This window comes from Microcaecilia unicolor, chromosome 6 (assembly GCF_901765095.1).
Source record: "Microcaecilia unicolor chromosome 6, aMicUni1.1, whole genome shotgun sequence".
NCBI lineage: Eukaryota > Metazoa > Chordata > Amphibia > Gymnophiona > Siphonopidae > Microcaecilia > Microcaecilia unicolor.
Window position 1 is genome coordinate 278583327 of NC_044036.1, and position 14510 is coordinate 278597836.

The window sequence follows — 14510 nt, forward strand, 5'->3', positions numbered from 1 at the left end:
AATGTGAAACCCAACAAGCTGTGGGGTCTACAGGACAGAATCATTAATATGCTAAGATTAACACTGAGGAAATGTCACAAGTGAAACAAACTATAGGTTAAAAAAAAAACACACTAATTTTAAAATGATAAAAGCCTTATTGTTCTATATTTTCCTATTTTCTTTCCTGTTCAATGTTTTAATGTCTTCACTGGGTAGATGTTTGGAAAGCGGAGGTTATTCTGTTTATATGTAAGCAGATGATAAATCTATACTCTTTCTAGTTACTGGTGAGCTAAAAAAATATTCATCAAAATATTTTTCATTGGTTTTCCTTAATTGCAGATTGGATGACTTCTCATTATCTAAAGTTAAATAGAGAGTAAACAGAATTTTTGCTGGTAGGTTCTAAACTGAATCAAACCATGGATTTAAATCTTAATATTAATAGTGAAACCTATTTGTTAGAACTATTCAGTGAAACTTTTAGGTGTTACTCTTGTGAAAAGCTCTTTTTGCACTTTGAGGAAATTGAGGAGTATCCGGAAATATCTGCGGGAGGATTTATTCTGGCTCATGGTTCAATCTTTAAATCCTAAATAAAATGGATTATTGTAATGTTATTTACTTTGGTCTATCGAAACAACTATTAGGAATTCAAACAATTCAAAATGTGCTTGATTTTTTTTCTCTGAAGAAGTCAGGTAGGATTACACCCCATTTCATTAAGCTACATTGGCTTCTAATTGAGGGTAGAGGACTGTTTAAATTGGGATATTTGATCTTCAGCACTTAAAATTAGGAGCTGGAAAAAATCAGTGGTTCTGTAAAGGGTCCATGCCCTTTATAGAATAGCGCTTAAGCACATATCTCACGCCTAACTTTGGGTGCTGAAACCTGGTGTAAATGCTGGCACCCGTTAGGCACATTGACCCAGTATTCTATAACTACATGCGCAAATGCTTGGAACATCTATGCTCCTACCATGGCTGCACCCCCTTTCATGATACGCATTATGGGAGTTAGGCACTCTGCCTTAATAGCATGCAGCCCAGAGGTGTAGCTAGACTTCAATTAGGAAGAGGGCATGAGCCCAAAGTGGGGGCACATTCTGCCCCCTCCCCATCGTTCTTGACCTCTATCGTAACCCAATATACCTGGGCTGCTGGGGGTCCCCAAGCCCTACCAGTAGAGGCCACCTCCCTCCTCCAAAAAAGATAGGGAGTGGGGAAGGGCCACTGGGGGGGATTGACTCGCAGTCCACTGGGCCACCAGGGCTCCAATGTGAGGGGATGCCAGGGGGGTAGAGGGGCTGGAGACCCACCAGATCTCCAGTACCTCCTGAACCCGTATCAGGGGGTTTGACTCATAGCTCACTGGGCCACCAGGGCTCCAATGTGAAGGGATGCCAGGTGGGTTAGGAGGGTCAGGGGGGACTGGAGGTCCGCTGGACCTCCAGCCCCCATGTCGCTTGGCTCAGGTTGTGGGTACTTAGGGTCTGGTGGTCCCATGGACCTCCAGCCCCTGTGTTTGACAGGTCTGGGCTTTTGATAGCCTAGACCCGTCAAACAAGTGAGGGAGGATATAGACCAGTCAAACTTTTATCCTATGATCAGAGAGAATAGTGTGCTTAAATTTGCATGCTATTATCTCTGATCATAGGGACAGTAAAGCTCCGCACTGTTCCAGCATTATTTTTACAGCGCTGTTTGGAACAGCGCAGGGCTTTTTGATCATCTGCCCAGATGAAGGACTGGGAGTATGACTACAGAAGGCAAACACATATAGGAATGAATGTGGTAGACCTTGGACAATTGTCAGAACAATGTATTTGTGAGGAGTTAGCTAAACTAAAAGTAGACAAATCGAAGGGGCCGAATGGGATACGTCCGAACATACTGAAGGAACTTAGTGAAGTTCTGGCAGCTCCACTGTCTGACCATTTCAATGTTTCTTTAGGGTAAGGAGTGGTCCCGGAGGACTGCAGAAGGGCAAATGTGGTCCTTCTTCACAAAAGTGGAAATAAGGAGGAGGCTGAGAACTACAGGCCGGTTAGTCTAACTTCTGTGGTAAGTAAATTAATGCAAACACTTCTAAAACAGAAGAAAGTGAAGTTTCTGGAATCCAGTGGTTTGCAGACCCCAGGCAGCATAGTTTTACAGGAGGTAGGTCTTATCAGACAAATCTGATTATTTCTTTGACTATGTGATCAGACAGATGAATTGAGAGAGAGCATTAGATATGGTGTACTTAAACTTTAGCAAAGCCTTTCGCATAGTTCCTCACAGATGACTTATAAATAAACTGAATGCCTTTGGTATGGGCCCTAAAGTGACTGATTGGGTTAGAAACTGGTTGAGTGGAGGTTGTCAAAGGGTAGTGGTAAGTGCAGTTCATTTTGAGGAAAGGGAGGTTACCAGTAGTGTGATGTCCAAGGATTGGGTCTTAGTCCAGGTTTGTTTGGGGGGCTTTTAAAAAAATATTTTTGTAGCCAATATTGTGGAAGGTCTGTCTGGTAAAGTTTGCTTCTTTGTGGATGACACCAAAATCTGCAATAGAGTAGACACCCCAGAGGGTGTGGGTAGCATGAGGAGGGATCTAGTGAAGCTTGAAGAATGTTCTTTAATTTGGCAGCTAATATTTAATGTTAAAAATGCAGGGTTATGCATTTTGGCTGCAAAAAAAACAAGAGAGCAATATAGTTTAGGGCAGTGTTTCCCAAGTCTGTCCTGAAGTACCCCCTTGCCAATCAGGTTTTCCAGATATTCACAATGAATATGTATGAAAGAGATTTGCATACAATAGAAAGTTTCCCAGGCCCCTTCTCTTTACTGCGGCCTGACCCACATCCAAGGAAACAGGAAGTATGTCAGAGAGGCGGGCCATATGAGAGAAGGGGTCAACGACAGAGCAGCGTATAGAAAATTCAGGGAAAGGTAGATTCAAGGAAGGAAGGGTGGGGGACGATGCCAGAGCGCAGCAAGCGTGGGAATGGATGCCGCTCCAAAACAGTGCCGCCTGAGGCCCCTGCCTCAGGTGGCCTGATGGTAGGGCCACCACAATCTCCACATGCGGCAGGCACTGACAAAATATACCCAAAAGTGAGACTGGAACCAGCAACCCTCAAGGCTCTGGGTTGGCTTATAGTCAGCTGCTTTAACCATTAGGCTACAGCACTTCCATATATATATATATATATATTTTTTTTTTTTGCCATTTGACATATTGGAACTTGGTCATGGTGACTTCCACTGTTTTGTTGGCTCTTCAAAAGCCCATTCCAGATGTACTTAATACAAAAAACGATCTTACCCACAACATGTTTGTTGATCTTTATGTCCATATTTTTACTGCTGTAATTGTCTATTGCCTGTTTTTGACTTATTCTTGCTGTACACTGTCTTAGGCGAATTCCTTCAAACAGGCGATAAATAAATCCAAATAAATAAAGTAAGAAATCCTAATAAATAAAGTAATAAATAAACTTCATTGGCTACCAGTACAATAAAGGGTTAAATTTAAAATTCTATGTCTGATCTTCAAGGTCCTTAAAGGAAATGACCCTGAGTACCTGAAGAATAGGATGATCTTCCACACACCACCAAGGACACTAAGGTCCTGCCAAGGACTATCACTAAGCACACCTTCTCCAAAAGACATTACAGGATGTGATACCCACAAGTGAGCCTTCTCCGGCGTAGCCCCCACACTCTGGAATGCACTCCCTGAAAGGCTCACCTTAACACCAGACTATCTCTGCTTCAGGAAGCAGGTGAAAGCTTGGCTCTTCAACCAGGCCTTTAATGGAAGTAACTAACTTGTTGTCTCACTCACACACACAAGGAGTGACATGAGCTGCACATACTGCAAACTTTACCAGACAGACCTTCCACCTAGATGATATAATATTTAACCATCTCTCTGACCTCATGTGCAACTTTCTTTTAAATTAGTCACCTCACTTTCTAACTCTTCTTACTCTTTTACCTATCTATATATTCCATCTTTGCTTATACCCTTCACTATCACTATTACGTATTGTGTTGACATTGTAAGTAGTATACTATGCCATACTTTGTATTGTCATTTTAGTATTTTTACTGCTGTAATTGCCTATTGCTCATGTTTGATCTATTCTTACTGTACACCACCTTGAGTTAATTCCTTCAAAAAGGTGGTAAATAGATCCTAATAAATACATAGTAAACATAGTAGATGACGGCAGAAAAAGACCTGCATGGTCCATCCAGTCTGCCCAAGAAGATAAATTCATATGTGCTACTTTTTTATTTGTACTGTCCTCTTCAGTGCACAGACTGTATAAGTCTGGCCAGCCCTATCCCCGCCTCCCAACCACCAACCCTGCCTCCCAACCATCAGCTCTGGCACAGACCCTATAAGTCTGCCCAGCACTATCCCCGCCTCCCAACCACCAACCCCGCCTCCCAACCACCAGCTCTGGCACAGACCCTATAAGTCTGCCCAGCACTATCCCCGCCTCCCAACTACCAGTCCCGCCTCCCACCACCAGCTCTGGCACAGATCGTATAAGTCTGCCCAGCACTATCCCCGCCGCCCAACCACCAGCCCCGGCACAGACCATATAAGTCTGCCCAGCACTAGTCCCGCCTCCCAACCACCAGCCCCAGCACAGACTGTATAAGTCTGCCCAGCACTAGCCCCGCCTCCCAACCACCAGCTCTGCCACCCATTCTAGGCTAAGCTCCTGAGGAGCTTAGCCTAGAAAGTAGGAAAAGCTGTTATTAGTCTGCAGGGCAATTTCAAAGGTCTTCTCTGTGGAACACTGTCTTCCCCATCTGTAGCTGAGGTATACATAAGGATTTTGTTGAGAACCTTTGCATACTGCTTATCCTGTACACACCACACCTGTACAATATGCAGATTAGAAACATCCCTGTGGCACTGCAGTTCAGCACACTTTCCAAGAGACTCTCCAAAGGCGTGCCCCTTTGAGAACCAGTTTACAGGCCTGCGGGCCTCTTCAAAATTGCCCTCCCGAAAGCTAAATTGTAAAAAAAAAATGTGCCAAGGCAAACTTACATCCTGCAAAAATGCATTCAGGGGTATCTTTTAGTCAGGGTAGGTGAGAAAAAGCGACACAGACCAACAGTATTCAAAGATCACAGTTTGCTTTTTTTTCTTACAGGGTTCTGCTTTTCTACGGTACTACACTGCTCGGTTCTCTTTCCCCCTGATAAATAAATGTACAGCACTGCACTTAAAAATACTAACAGGTGAGGGTCTCTTAGGAAAAGCACCAGCTGTTCTCAAGCAGTAGGTTCATTGGGGCATGGCACAGATGTAATTTACAGCAATTACTCCTGTCAAGACAAATAAAGGTGAGCTCTTCAAAAAATGCAGAAAAGGGAAACTGGAATCGCTTAAGTCATCCAAGCATAAAGACATGATGCACAGTTTATTAAACACAACAAACTTACTGTAACTTCCAGAAGGGTATGACATCATCTCTTCATTTTCCACTTCCTTTATTTTTATTGCTTTTTGTAGGCGAAAGGTTATGAAGACTCCTTATAGAGAGCTCTGTGGGACCGATAGGGTGTGAAGAGAAGCCATACGTCCTAGCTATATAGGCCATACCCACTTAGGTACTGTCTATGCTGGCAGAAGCCCAGGGGAAGGGGGTTTGGCTAACAACTTACTTCCCTGATTCACCTCCCACTCAACATTTTTAAATGCTTACAAAGGTTACACTTGATAAGACATTCGGCAGAACAATACCGGCCAGCCCAATTCTGAGTAATAAGGAAGACTACACCAGGCAAACAGAGAGACGTGCTGAAGCCATGTACCAGGACACACAGTTTCTCTGGAATGATGAACCACAGAGCTAAATAAACCTTGCTTATTCCATGAACCACTTCAGCAATGAGCCAAATTTCAATTGCACAGACCTTCAGAGAAACTCAGCTCACTGTATGACAGACCTTCTGGAAGTGCCAGTTTTCTTTTAGTTTAAACGTTCTGTGGTTCACAGGGACGAGCTGAGAGCCTCAGTGACAAATCAGTCATGTCGCAGCCTTCCATCACCATGGAAACTGCTTTCAGCATTACTTTAAGGTGACCATGAAGTCCTCAGCAGTCTACAACCAGAAAATAACCCACTTTAAGCCACCTTGGAACACACAGCAAATGAACCAGGAACAAGCCCCAAGGGTACTGCTGCAAAACTGAAAGGAATCCTGGGTGATAAGGCACCTCTTTGTGCCACAGCAAAGGTTGTGAAGAGCCACCCTGGAGTTGCCTCAGCAAACACAGTGCTGCCAGCCTAATTTTCAAAGGTGAGAAAGTCAGAAGTCTCATTTTCAATGGTGGGAAAGACTTGATTTTTTTTTATCAGTGGTTCCAGGTGAAGATTCAGGATAAAGTTTCTTCATCATAGTTTTATTTTTTATAAAGAGGGGGTGGGGGAGTGAAACATTCCTTGTCGATACCACCAACACCTGATGCAGAGACCTGGAGCCACAACCTGCTATGAACTTCCTTCCACCAATATGTTCTACTCAAGACTTGGCAAAGAGAAAATTTTCACCACTGCTATTCAGACCAGGCTACTGAAAACATCTAGTTGGCAGCAACCTGGAAATAAGCTTGAGATGTTGCCTCCCCTTTTTTAATAAAGTCAAAAATGTAAATACCACTAGCAGCTCTCTGGCCTACCCTACTAAGTTCATGAATGGTCAACAGAAACTTCAAAATACACAAGACATGAGGCCTTTATGCTCCATTTCCTTCAAGTGGCCAAGGAATCATGACGAAACCAGAGATCCTGGTTATAGGTATAGATATGTAGGGGCTACAGGTTAAGTGAGGGGACAGATCCTCCTGATTCAGGACCCCTCTTTTTCCCCTTCCCTGATCCTTCTCTCTTCCCGCCTTACCATTCCCCCCCCCCCCCCCCGTCCTCCCCTTCTCCATTTACCTCCCTTTCACCCATTCTGAGATCCTTTCTCCATTTCTTTTCTCTGAGATCCCCTCTCCCTCTGTCCCTCAGTTACTGTACAATCTCATAGCATTCCAGATTACAAGGTCCTGGTTCCATTCATGACCTGAATCTACAGCTGATTGTGTTCTCAGAGAATACCAGAGCTGTTTTAATTCACTGGAGGATTTATGTGGGAATCTGCTGCAGGCAAGTTCAGAAAACACTTACTGAGACACTGTGACCTGATGACTGAATTTCTAGATTTATCTTCAGATTTCATCCATATTGCCTCAAAAACTCTTATCGAATATTAATAGTCAGTCTCTGAAGTGGACATGGAGGGGAGAAGGGCCTCTGCAAACACAGTAAAGTCACTTTAATAGAACTGAAAACAAAGGAAACAACCATGCAGTTAATGAGGTGGCAGGATGGAAAACAGAGATTCTTATCCCCACTGGACAAAAATCAAAGTAGGAGGTCAGAACAGAAATAATGCTGCAACCCTGAGGCAGAAGGGACACTTCTGGTTCAGATGCACACAGCTCAGCAGGCCCAGTAAACACTCATCATTTCTACATTTACTATCAAACTAGCAAATAGGGCACTTACCAGGAAGCAGAGTTCAATGCATAGGCTTTCTACAGAATGCACACACTGAAAATTTCTGGGTGTCATTTGATTGCCTCAACAAACATAACAATCTTTCAGAGGTTAGAGGTTAAATTTCAGACTTAACAATACACATAAGAACATAAGCACTGCCATACTGGGACAGACTGACGGTGTATCAAGCCCAGTATCCTGTTTCCTACAGAGGCTAATCCAGTTCCAAGTACCTGGCAAAATCCCAAAAGAGTAAACAGATTTTATGCTGTTTATCCTAGAAACAAGCAATGGATTTTCCCCAAGTCCACCATAATAATGGCTTATGGACTTTTGTTTTAGGAAATTGTCCAAACTACATTCTCTGGCAACGAATTCCAGAGTTTACTTGTTGAGTGAAGAAATATTTTATCTGCTCTGTTGTAAATTTTTTTATTTAGTAGCTTCATTTCAGGCCACCTAGTCCTTGTATTTTGGGAAAGAGTAAACAAGCGATTCACATCTACCCATTCCACTCCACACTTTACAGATTTCTATCATGTCCCCCCCCCCCCCCAGCCATCTCTTCTCCAAGCTGAAGATGGGATAGGATTTGATATATTGCCTTTCTGTGGTTACAAAGTGGTTTACATATTATGGGAAAATTAGGTTCTTACCTTGGTAATTTTCTTTCCTTTAGTCATAGCAGATGAAGCCATTACGTATGGGTTGTGTCCATCAACCAGCAGGGGGAGATAGAGAGCACTCAACGTTTCACAGTGCCTCATGGCCAGCCAGCTCCACTGCCTCTTCAGTATTTGAAGCTTCCAAAGCAGTATGGCAAATCGCAATGGGAATAACATGAACTTTCCTCACAGCGAACGATGGCCCCTTAACAAGGGCATGAATTCAAAAGGAGGGAATGAACACATCCTCCTTATTGTATAACTAGTATAAAAGGCCCGTTTCGGTAGGCAATGAAACGGGCGCTAGCAAGGTAACCCCCCCCCCCTGCAGCTTCCTTCCTGTCTCCCCTGCCCCCCCACAGCCACCCATCTGGTCTCAGGACCCCCTCCCCACCAACCCTCCTCTGCCCCGCAGCCACGCATGTGCAGCGGCCCTCCTCTCTCCCCTGCTCCCCCTGCAGCCACCCATGTCCAGCTATCTACGGAGCCGCGTTTCAGGTTAAAAATCTTTTTTTGGCTTTTTTCTTTTTGTACCGGCCGCTGCTGCTCCACAGGAGAAGCAGCAGCGGCTGGACAGCGTTAGTATTGGCGGCTGCGGGTGGCGAGGGAGTTGATGTGCCCGAGGGGGGGGTAGGGGCTTTGGTGATGCGTCGGAAGGGGTAGGGGCTTGGGTGCTGCGCCAAGGGGGGGGGCACTGAGAGCTGATTGGTAAGCAGGGGGAGGAGTAGGGAAATACGCTCCGCATGTTTCCCTACTCCTCCCCCTGCCTGGTTCGTGATTTTGCAGGGCAGGGGCAGGAGCGTCAGTGACATCACTGACGTCAGTGCATTCTAAACTGTCTAGCAGACCACCTCCGAGGGAGCCACGGTACCAGGCACATTAGAACGTTGGAGTTGAGAATTATTATATAGGACTGGAGGGGATACACGCAACCTCCTGGAGGGAATAAACTCATCCTCCAAAACATAAACTGGAGGGAATGGACTCATTCTCCTATAAGTGAACATGAATTCTGAAGACTGTTTTCCAACTTTCTCCCAAGGAAGGAACTTCAGGAAACAAGAACAGAACCTGAAACAGATTCACAGCATACAGACAATCATACAGGGAGGGCTCATGGCTTCATCTGCTATGACTAAAGGAAAGAAAATTACCAAGGTAAGAACCTAATTTTCCCTTCCTTGTCATCAAGCAGATGAAGCCATTACGTATGGGATGTAACAAAGCAATCCCTATATAGGGTGGGAACAGGTCACACCACGCGCTAGCACTTGTGCTCCAAAACACGCATCCCTCCTAGCAGCCACATCCAGCCTGTAATGTCGGGCAAAAGAGAGCTTAGAAGCCCATGTTGCTGCACTGCATATCTCTTGACGAGAGAGTGCTCCAGTTTCAGCCCAAGAGGAAGAAATCGCTCTGGTAGACTGCGCCTTAAATGCTACAGGCGGAGACCGGCCGGCAAGCAGATAAGCTGAAACGATAGTTTCTTTGAGCCAGCGGGCAATAGTGGCTTTAGACGCTGGAGACCCTCTGCGAGGACCTGATAGCAAAACAAACAGATGATCATAGATCCTGAAAGAGATAGTAACTCGCAGATACTGCAGCATAGTCCTGCGCACATCCAACAGGTGCAACTGCCCAAAAGATTCTGGAAACTCCTCCTTATCAAAGGAGGGCAAGAAAATAGGCTGGTTTAGGTGAAATGCTGAAACCACCTTAGGCATGAAGGAAGGCACGGTCCGAACCGTGACCCCGGACTCTGAGAACTGCAGAAATGGGTCTCTACAGGCCAGCGCCTAGAGCTCTGACACCCGTCTCGCTGAAGTAATGGCCACAAGAAAAACGGCCTTTAGTGTCAAATCTTTCTCCGATGCTTGCTGAAGCGGCTCAAAAGGAGAAGCCTGCAGGGCCTTCAAAACTAGCCCCAGGTTCCAAGATGGACAGGGTGCTCGCACGGAAGGCCAGAGACGAAGCACCCCACTAAGAAACCGTGCCACATCTGGATGAGCAGCTAAAGACACGCCTTCAACCTTACCACAAAGGGAGGCCAATGCTTCCACTTGCACCCGCAGGGATTTATAGGCCAAGCCTATTTGTACACCATCCTGCAAAAAGTCCAGAATCGGCGAGACAGGAGCCCGCATGGGTGTGATCTCTTTTGAAGCACACCAAGACTCAAACTGGCACCAAATCCTGGCATAAGCCACGGAAGTGGAACGCTTGCGGGCCTGCAGGAGAGTGGAAATGACTGTGTTTGAATAGCCTTTGTCCCTCAATTGCGCCCTCTCAATCGCCATGCCATAAGACCAAAGCGGCAGGCGTCCTCCATGGCTACCGGGCTCTGTGACAACAGGTTCGGTACCAGAGGTAAAGGAAGGGGAGCCTTCACTAGCATCTGTCGGAGGTCCGCATATCAAGGCCTCCTGGGCCAATCCGGGGCGATTTGGACCACTTCTCCTGGGTGCAGCCGAATCCGCAGGAGCACGCGCCGTATCAAGGGCCACAGAGGGGTCACATATAGTAGGCCCGGAGGCCAGGGCTGAGTCAAGGCATCCAACCCTGCCGAGCGAGGATCTCTCCGTCTGCTAAAGAAGCATGGGAATTTGGCATTTGAACTTGTCGCCATAAGATCCATCACGGGCATGACCCATTTGGCACATATCTGCAGGAATACTTCGTCTGCTAGTTCCCATTCTGCTGGATCAATCTGATGCCTGCTTAGATAATCGGCTTGCACGTTGCTGTGACCTGCAATGTGAGCTGCCGACAGAAACTGAAGATGCAGCTCGGCCCAGTGGCAAAATCTGTTCGGCCTGCGCGGCTAGTGCTCTGCACTGAGTGCCGCCTTGTCAATTTATGTAGGTCACTGCTGTCGTGTTGTCCGACATCACTCTGACGGCCAATCCTTCCAGGGTCACTTGAAAGGCCAGTAGCGCCTGAAACACCGCTTTCAACTCCAGGCGGTTGATGGACCACTCCGACTCCTCAGGTGTCCATAGACCCTGGGCATGCTTCCACTTGCAATGTGCGCCCCAGCCCTTCAGGCTGGCATCTGTCACTACTAGACACCAATCGGGGAGTGCCAGCGGCATTCCTCGCCGCAGCATGCTGTCTGAGAGCCGCCACTCCATGCTGAGTCGGGCCGCAAGGAGCCAAGAAAGTCTGTATTGATAATCCTGAGAAACTGGAGACCATCTTTGAAGTAGGGAATACTGTAGAGGTCTCAGGTGCGCTCTCGCCCAGGGCACCACTTCCAATGTGGCTGTCATCGATCCCAGCAGCTGGACAATGTCCCAAGCTCGCGGGCGGGGCATCCTCAGGAGCAGACGGACCTGATTCTGAAGCTTGTACCGCCTTAGCTCAGGTAGGTATACATAGCTCGAGTCTGTGTCGAACCTGGCCCCCAAATATTCTAGAGATTGCGAGGGGGTCAGGTGACTTTTGGCCATATTGACGACCCAGCCTAGAGACTGAAGTACTGAGACCACTCTGGCTGTAGCTTGATAGCTCTCTGTTACAGAGTCTGCTCTGATGAGCCAGTCGTCAAGGTACGGGTGAACCCTGATACCTTCTCATCTGAGCAAAGCAGCTACTACCACCATTACCTTCGAAAAGGTTCGGGGCGCTGTGGCGAGGCCAAAAGGCAAGGCCCAAAACTGGAAATGTTTTCCCAACACCGCAAACCTCAGGAACTTCTGGTGCGGGTGCCAAATTGGTATGTGCAAGTAAGCTTCTTTCAGGTCTAGAGACGTGAGAAACTCTCCTAGCTGTACCGCAGCAATGACGGAGCGCAGGGTTTCCATGTGGAAATGCCGCACTCTCAGGGACTTGTTTAATTCTTTTAAGTCCAGAATAGGGCGAAAAGACCCACCTTTTCGCGGCACCACAAAGAAGATGGAGTATCGGCCATAGCCGTGTTTGGCGGGAGGTACAGGGGACACGGCCCCTAACTGAATCAGACCTTGCAAAGTCTCCTCTACCATCGCCCGTTTGGCAGCAGAACCGCATCGGGACTCCACAAACACGTCTCTTACTGGGGCGTTGAATTCTATTCTGTAGCCATCTCTGATCAGGTCCAGAACCCACTGATCTGAGGAAATATTGGCCCACTCCTTGGCAAAGAGGGAAAGACGTCCTCTGATGAAAGGAAGCGAGGAGGGAGCCGGTGCACCATCATTGAGAGGGTCACCCCTGAACTCCAGGCCTAGAGCCGGTGGCTGCAGAACGCTTGTCCGAGTGAAAGGAGTTCCTCTGCTGAAAAACGGGCACGAGAAGTGAACCCAGCAGAACGCCCCGGGCGGTACCTTCGAGCTTCACGGAAGCGAGGTCTATAAGAGGAGTGGACCACCTGGCCCTTGGAGGAAGGCCTCGGCCTATCTTCGGGCAAGTGCTGGGGTTTAGGATCTCTCAGGCCTTTAACAATTTTCTCCAACTCCTCACCAAATAGGAGAAGGCCTTGAAAGGGCAACTTCACCAACCTTTGCTTAGAGGCCATGACCGCTGCCCAATGTCGTAGCCACATAAGATGGCGAGCCGCCACTGCTACTGCCATGTGTTTAGCCGAAGCTCTGACAATATCATAAAGGGCATCAGCCAAAAAGGACAAGACCGACTCCAGCCGCAGAGCCACATCCGAGAAGGGCTCCGCTCTATCTCCGGGCTGTTCCACTGCCTGTTGCAACCACGCCAGGCAGGCTCTAGCAGCATAACAACTGCTTGCAGACGTCCGAACAGTAAGACCTGCAATTTCAAAGGACCGTTTAAGTGCAGCTTACAGCCTACGGTCTTGTATATCCTTCAGGGCAACTCCTCCTTCCACAGGGAGGGTAGTTCTCTTTGTCACCGCAGTGACTAGGGCATTTACTTTAGGCATTGCAAAGCGAGCCAAATGCTCCTCACGCAGAGGGTATAATTGCCCCATAGCCCTGGAAACTTTCAAAGGTCCCTCGGGGTCAGCCCACTGAGCGGAAATAAGCTCTTGGATGGAGTCATGCAAAGGAAAGGCTCGAGCAGGCTTTTTGGTACTAGCCATCCTAGGATTCACAGAGGAGGCCGTGCCACTGTCAGGCTCTTCAATAGAAAGGACCTGTAGGGCATCTGAAATAAGCGCTGGCAGCTCATCACGGTGGAAAATCCTCACCGTGGAGGGATCATCCAGATTCTGTGGTAATTCTGCACCTGACTCTGGCTCCTCAGACCACGAAGGCCTGCCAGAACTCTCCGAATCCTCACAGCCCGACCACGGGGGGGGGGGGGGGGGGGGGGGGGGGGAAGGAGGTGCACCACAATCTGAAGGGGAATTAGCCCTTCTACACTTTTCTTTATTCCAATTATCAGGGAAAATAGCCTCAGCAGGCAGTCCCAGGCCAGAATCCACCGGGGGGGACAATAGAAGGGGCCTCAGACGACCCTTGAGGGAGAGTTCTTTTCAGCATGTATGCTTTATGCAATAATAACACAAAATCAGGGGAGAAAACTCGCCCTGGGCACCCAGATCCCGTCCGTGGCTAGCCGCTCCCTGGGGAACTGAGGAAGTGAATTCGATTCCCGGCACAGGCAGCTCCTTGTGACTCTGGGCAAGTCACTTAACCCTCCATTGCTCCATGTAAGCCACATTGAGCTTGCCATGAGTGGGAAAGTGCGGGGTACAAATGTAACAAAAATAAAATAAATAAATAATAGCCTCAATTCGAGGTCCCCCCCCCCGGGTTCAGGGCTCTCCGTCTCCACGGAGGCCGCGCCATGTGCAGAATTCAAAATGGCGTCCGCTGCCAGCTCTGAGCGGGAAGAATCATCGCTCGCCATGCTCGGGCCGGCTCTTACACCTGTACAGCACGATTTACAGAGCCCTGCTGCTGATTTGCGCTTGCCACACCGGGAACAGCGCTTTGCATTCTCTGCAGCCATCGCCGAAAACGGCGGGAAAATTCAAAATGGCAGTTTCGCGTCAAAAACGCCCCGATCGCGGGCCCACCCCGGAGGAGTCAGAAAACACTCTTACCTCACCGGACCGAGTATCACAGCTCCAGTCCCATAGAAGAATCAAAGGAAAACCTCTGTTCCATTTTTTTTTTGTTTAACGCTGTGAGGAAAGCAGAGGTAATATAAGAACTCCGGAGGCTCAGATGAGTGGGAAAGGCAGGGAAAGGCGAACCAATGTGCCTGCATCCACTGAGTGGGAAAGGACAGGGAAAAGCAAGCTAATATGTCCACATCCACGGGGGCATGGGTAAGGCAGGGAAAGGGCTAACCTATGTGCCTTCAAAGTGAAGCTGCTATAGCCTCTAACACCCCGGCCA

The 14510-nt window shown here is 47.7% G+C and overlaps 1 protein-coding gene across 3 annotated transcripts in view; it reads right to left on the reverse strand.

The window, feature by feature from the left end:
* GSN (gelsolin) overlaps positions 1-14510 on the reverse strand; it is a 104800-nt gene that overhangs the window by 71956 nt on the left and 18334 nt on the right. Inside the window, exon 1 of one of the 3 annotated variants that reach the window (XM_030207562.1) lies at positions 5439-5505. The exons of the other annotated variants lie outside the window; for them this stretch is intronic. The gene's annotated coding sequence lies outside the window, so the exon portion shown is untranslated. Of the gene's footprint in view, positions 1-5438; positions 5506-14510 lie in introns of those variants that run through there. 3 annotated transcript variants of the gene reach the window in all.